General features: G+C 41.3%; 1 non-coding gene across 1 annotated transcript; it reads right to left on the bottom strand.

The window, feature by feature from the left end:
• Positions 1 to 5,470: 5,470 nt before the first annotated feature.
• On the bottom strand, positions 5,471 to 5,769 carry LOC148828092 (signal recognition particle RNA). Its single transcript, XR_016091728.1, has one exon.
• Between the last annotated feature and the right edge of the window lie 455 nt (positions 5,770 to 6,224).

The raw sequence follows: 6,224 nt of genomic DNA, 5'->3' as shown, positions 1-6,224 counted from the left end.
TCAGCTGCCAGAACGACAAGGCAGCAAAGCAAAGGCCTTTGTAACCTTCACCAGTAGCAAATGTTTTTCATTTTGGTATCATCAAAGAGCAACACTGAGATGTCAGAGCAATGGGACGTACAGGTTTGCTTTGTAGTTATGAAGCTAAGCTCTTATCAGGACCCCCTGAACTTTGAGGGCTCCTGACATGAGATTCCAGGATCCCCAGATCTGTTCAGAGCCTCCCAGAGAACCTGTAAGCCTCTGACAGCAGAACAGCAGGAAACAAAAATGACATTAAACATGTCATGATCAATTTCGTTTGAGTGTTAGAAACCACCTCCAAATAATGAGTGTTTGGAACCTTTCTGATGTTTTATCTGTCACTCTCTATTAAGAAGTGCAGATTTTTTAAAACAGAATTAGTGCACTGCAGGTTCCTTTAGTGTCAGTCCGAGGCGGGCAGTATCCGTGGTTAGTAATGGTTAGCAGACAGCTCCCCCAGCTTGAGGAATTTGAGGAAATAAAAAGAAGAATCCTGTGTTCTGATCACTGGCATGCTTGCTGTTACATACTGGAGTAGACCACACCGCCATTAACCAAACGGATCTGAATTGACGGTAGTTCTATTTTTATAGCAAACTATCACTGTCAACACTTCCTTCCTTCCTATCTGCTGCTTTCCTTCCAGAAGCACCTAGACAAAATAACTTCCTTTCAGTGTGCATAGCGTCATGTAAAAACCTGTATGCAGGTTAACCTTTCACTTTAAACTGCATCCAGGACAGGTGTAACAATAACTCGACAGACGCAGACAGCAGCTTTTTCTGTCACCCCCTTCAGTTTACCAGAAAAATGTTACAACAAAGGTTCACAAATAAAACAAGTGTCATGGTGTAATTCTGAAAGTGTACAGGTTAAAACAGTTAATTGCTCAGGGGGTGGAGAGATGCCCTTACAATCTAACACTTTTGGTGCAGGGCACTTGAAAGCAGACAGCATCTTTCATTTCAGGTTAGTATTTTGTTTCACGTTTATAACAATCTTTTCAACATGCTAGTGAAATGTCATTTTGATGACCCCTCAAACTAAAACACAGGATTGCTCATTGCCATCTGTTCATCTTGAGGAATTTACATCTTCTGATAGACTGAACATTGATAGCTGTTCAGTTTGACATTTATCTTCTTGATTTATTGGAATAGACTTGAGTGCTAAAAAGCTCTCTGGGCAAGCTTTTCATGTTGTCTTTTTTGTAATATCAGTTTTTTGTAATGATTACATGGTTGTACACTGGTATCATTATACACTAAACAGTGCAAAGTAGAGCAGAGCAACTGCAGTCTGTGTTAACCGGTGTCTTTCCACTTAATTAGGGTTTATTAGTTAAAAACATGTGCCGCCCACTTTTAACCACCAGAGTGTGACATCACTACCTGCACAGCGGAAAGTTTAGGGCCAGCCATCAGCCGATCCTTTGAAAAAATCCCTTCACGACCACTGACATTTCAAAGCAGGAAAACACTGCAAGACCCAAACCAGAGCTGTGCAGCAGCACATACGCTACAGTGACACAGCTATGGTCTGAAGGAAATAAATCCACTCACTTTAAAGTCTTTTCCCCTTATTTGTACATCTCACACTATAAGAGCCACAAAGTGTCTGGTCTCTAGAGCAATACTTGTGCTTTTTTCTCCGTTTTCCATTTTACAAGAACAGTACAGACTGGCTGCAGTCCTGCTCAATACTGGGATGGGAGACCTCTGAGGAAACTCAGGTTTCTGCTGTTGTAAGTGGAGCAATGGCAGCGCTCTTCAATCTGAACCAGAATGTCCAAACTAATTCCCTAGCACAGTGACAAGGTCCTGACTACCGGTCTTTTAAGATCCTATGGCACTTTTCATGAAAGTCGGTCCACTTTGGGCATGTATGACCTGACCTCCTTAAATTTCCTCCTTCTTTGGAGAATGAAATTCCTTTCTTTGGAGAATTCTTATTTCCCCAGCTGATGTGCTGTGTACTGCTGCTGATACAGAATAACTGCCATGTGTCCCCTAAGTCGGTGCTGCACTTCAATGATGGATAAAGTGGGTTCTCTCCTATATGGGCAGTGGTTTGTAATCCTTTCAGATTAAAAGTACAAGAGTGATACAAGCAATTCTTGGTATTGGGGTAAGTAATCACACATACAGGTAGTGGCTTTTGACATGTGCCTAAGGACCTTTTTGAGCCCTTAAATCTTGGTGTGCTGAAATCTGATATTGTGGAGACAAAGACGATGAAAACTACTGTTTTTGTTTTCTAAAATTAAAGCTTAACTCTCTGCAGCTTGGAGGCATTATTGTAAATAAAGGAGGATTTAAAAGAAACCCAAATGGGGTTTCAACGTCTTCACCATCACAGGTAATGTGATCACAGTGTCATGGAAATATAATTTTTTTAAGGATCACTTACTGACGTCAGACAGCTGCCAATTCTCCAGACCCGTCTCTGGAAGGATAAACTGTTTAAGCAGCTAAGTGTGGTAGCAATTAAAAAAGGCAAACAGAAAGTCATTAAAAAAAAAGTTAAAATTGTAGATTTTAAATCAGAGGATGTTAAACTTGTTCAATAAGCTAGTAAAACCGCGTTTAGAATATCGTGTGTAATTTTGCCCTCCTCATTCCCCACCCCACTGGCTCCCTGTGATCCTGATTTTAATGAAGCTGTTAGAAAATGTGTTTTCTATGTATTACATGTATTTATGTATTTGTATATGTATTTTTAAGTGTATTATAACAAGGATATTGCTGCTCTGGTATCTGCGCAGAGAAAACTGAAAAGATACCTCCCTACATTTAACCAAAAGTCCTACTCTGACATGCTAAAAGACCTGAATCTTTTAAGCTATGAACTTCAAAGGGGACTAAGTAAAGTTTGCAGTATCCTCAAAGTCATCGATAAAGTCAACCATCCGTCCATTTTCTAAGCACTTCTTCCAAATTCTGGGCCAAGGGGGAGCTGGAGCCTATCCTAGCAAGCAACCCTGCAAGGGTGCCAGTCCATCGCAGGGCAGACAGATGCAAACAGGGCCAATTTTCCCAGAGGCCAATTAACCTACTAGTATGTTTTTGGACTGTGGGAGGAAACCAGAGCACTAGGAGGAAACCACATGAACATGGTAAGAAGATACTAGCTCCACACAGACAGCACCCCAGAAATTGAACCCAGGGCCCCAGCACTGTGAGGCAGCAATGCTGACCACTGCACCACCGTGACACCCTGAAGTCAATTCAGTGGACTTCTATAGAATCAACAATAACTGACAGACCAGGGGACACAAGAGGAAGCTATGAAAAAGTCTTGAACACATGCCCTAGCCTTGCTATTGGAGCCGATACCATGGCTTCTTTCAAGAAACATCTGGATTAGATTCTAATCAATCAACTGATGAAGGGGGATTAGATTCTAATCAATCAATTGATGAAGGAGGATCTCTCTAGATGCAAAGCAATTTGAAATCCTTTGGGATAAAAAGTATAAAAAATGAATATATATAAAATGCAAGATATTCATAATTAGCTCGTTGCAACCAAACAACTGGCTGATTTGTCATAGATCATGTCTTCAGGCTGTTAGTATGTGGAGCCACCTAGTGGTTATACTGAACAAAAGCACCTTCATACCAAAGTACAGTCTTCATGCTTCATGAGTTGAGTGTGAAATGAATGAAATGTCAGACGTAATAGTTCCTCTACAATAGTTCAGGTGGGGAGCTGCGTCAGCGTGCGTAGGCTGCAAAGGAACAAGTCAAGGTTTATTCCCTGCTGAAAAGAGAAGAAAAGAAACACAACCTTTCGGCTGTGGAGCCTTCTTCGAGTGTGTGTCAATGGCTTCTGCATCCTGGAGATAATCTTGAGTCTTTCCTCTGTCTCTTCTAAGCTGATACTGTTTAATATCGGACTTGTCTTTGCCGCCTGAGGTATGTTCTTTCCTTAGTGAACGCCTGAGTGAAATACTTTTCAATACACCAGTCCCCTTTCCTTGTGTAGTATTTTACCACTGTTGTCTCTGATACATTTTGCTTCACCCTTAATGCTTCACCTTTTGCTGTTTAAATACTGCAAGCACATTTTAATATTTTAGACCCCCTTGCAATATTCCTTTCCATCTCTCTTGGCCTTTCCAATATCTTTTGTAAGCTGAACTTACAATTCTCTGTACAACTTTTCTTTAACTGGATCCTGCTGCGCTTTAGTCCTCAGAGCTTTCTTTCCCTCTATATTTTCTCCTAATCTGTTGCACCTGTTTTTTTAGCTTCTGCTGCTGCTCAGTCTGTGGTCATCCATTCTCCTCTGATTCCATGTCTCTCCTGTCCCAGTCGGCTGCTCTCATTCTCTGCCTCAGTCCTTCAGGCTTTCCTGGAATTGCAAACTTTCGATTTGGGCTTCACTCCGTCCAGCTTCAAAACATGCTTCAAAGCACACCATATTATGATTAACGTTCCCTGGTGAGTCTCTCACCTGCGTCTCACTCTGTCTTGGTTGTTTGAAAAGACAACATCAGTACGAGCACTTACTCTACTGTCTGCTCCAACTAGCTGGATAAGAAGGTTCTTAACCTTGTCTAACAAGTCCCATAAAAATGATGTCTTCTTCTGCACATAATTCTTCATTTTAAGATACAGTGTTGATTTATACTCAACATTTGCATTTGGTGATCTATAGCATACCCTGGACTCTATATATTTGGTCTGACCATTATAGATTCAGGGATTCCTGAATGCTCTAGTTTTAGTTCCTGAATCTGAATCCTCTTCGATGTATAGTGCTACTCCTCCTCCTGTTCCATCTTCCTCTAATTCTAGAACAGTGTGTATCTGCTACATTCCTCTCCATTGCTTTCAGTTAGCAATGTTTCTGTGGTCCCAGTTGTAATTGCCTGCTAACGTGGTAGCTTCTGTCATTTATTTTGTTTTGTATTCTTGCACTATTTAGGTATTAATATTCCCTGTTTCCCCTTTGGTTCTGTCGTGGGATTTTCTTTGCCTATTCACAAAACAAATAAAAATAGAATAGTATGGATTTATTCAATTAAATATAATTAATCTCTAATTAAAAGCTGTTAATACTGTTCTGTTTTTTTTTCACTACGGCATCCTTGCCCAACAGTGTCTCCTTGTGGATCTGCTCAGCACTGCACTTCACAAAATATGTTAAGAGGACGAATCCAGTAGGGGGCAGACAAGCAAAGCGCTAGTAATGTGGGTACCTCGGAATTTTATGTTTAGTAAGGTAAATATTATTAACGTATAACATTGTGTCACGCTGTACAGTGGATTAACAAAAGCAATCTAACCGGTGTTATTGTTTTACTATCTAATGCTGTGATTTTAGAAATTCACTTCTAATAAAAAAAACCTTTTACAAACGCGATTATTCCCAAAACAAGGCTGTGCGTGAGTTTTAAGACCTCCCTACTCAAAAAAGTTTTCTTTTCACATTTTGAAAGCAAAAGACTGAGTCCCGCTATATTGCTCAGGCTGCACTGCAGCGTCTATTCACAGGCGCGATCCCACTACTGAGCGGCACGGGGGCTTTGACCTGCTCCGTTTCCGACCTGGGCCGGTTCACCCCTCCTTAGGCGACCTGGTGGTCCCGGGCTCCCCCAGGAGCACCATATCGATACCGAACTTAGTGCGGACACCCGATCGGCATAGTCCGCTACAGCTCAGAACTCCTGAGCTCAAGCGATCCGCCAGCCTCAGCCTCCCAGCAGCTTGGATTACAGGCACGCGCCACCGTGCCCGGCGAGAGAGAGCTGCGCTTATAGAGCTCTTCACTTGACGCCGCCCGTGACGTCACACGCTTCAGAATGCAATGACTAGCGCTGCCTAGCGGTGGAAGATTGAACTTAAGCGTACTTTGAATGTAAAAGCTTAATTTTTCGCAATATTTTAACGAGCAAGTGTGTTTTGAAAGTACATAACGGTTATTGTCTGACAACAACATTAAATATATGAAATTCACTACATTTTGTTGACTTCTAAACGGTTATTATAAAATGTCCGAAATAATCACAACAGATTTAAATGGTTCTGTTGAGTTCCGATTACGTGGAAAGTTATGTATGTATATCCTAATTACACAGGACTTTTATTTCGTTCTGGTACTGGCAAAATATACTGGCAGACAACAGTAGTGAGTTCTACTGCATGTCAGAAGAGATTTAAAAAGGCTACCACCTAGAACTAGGTGGACAATCAC

This window comes from Atractosteus spatula, chromosome 9 (genome assembly GCF_055471065.1).
Source record: "Atractosteus spatula isolate fAtrSpa1 chromosome 9, fAtrSpa1.hap1, whole genome shotgun sequence".
NCBI classification, from domain to species: domain Eukaryota; kingdom Metazoa; phylum Chordata; class Actinopteri; order Semionotiformes; family Lepisosteidae; genus Atractosteus; species Atractosteus spatula.
The sequence above is the reverse complement of the archived record's forward strand: the minus strand, read 5'-3'. Positions and strand labels throughout refer to the sequence as shown.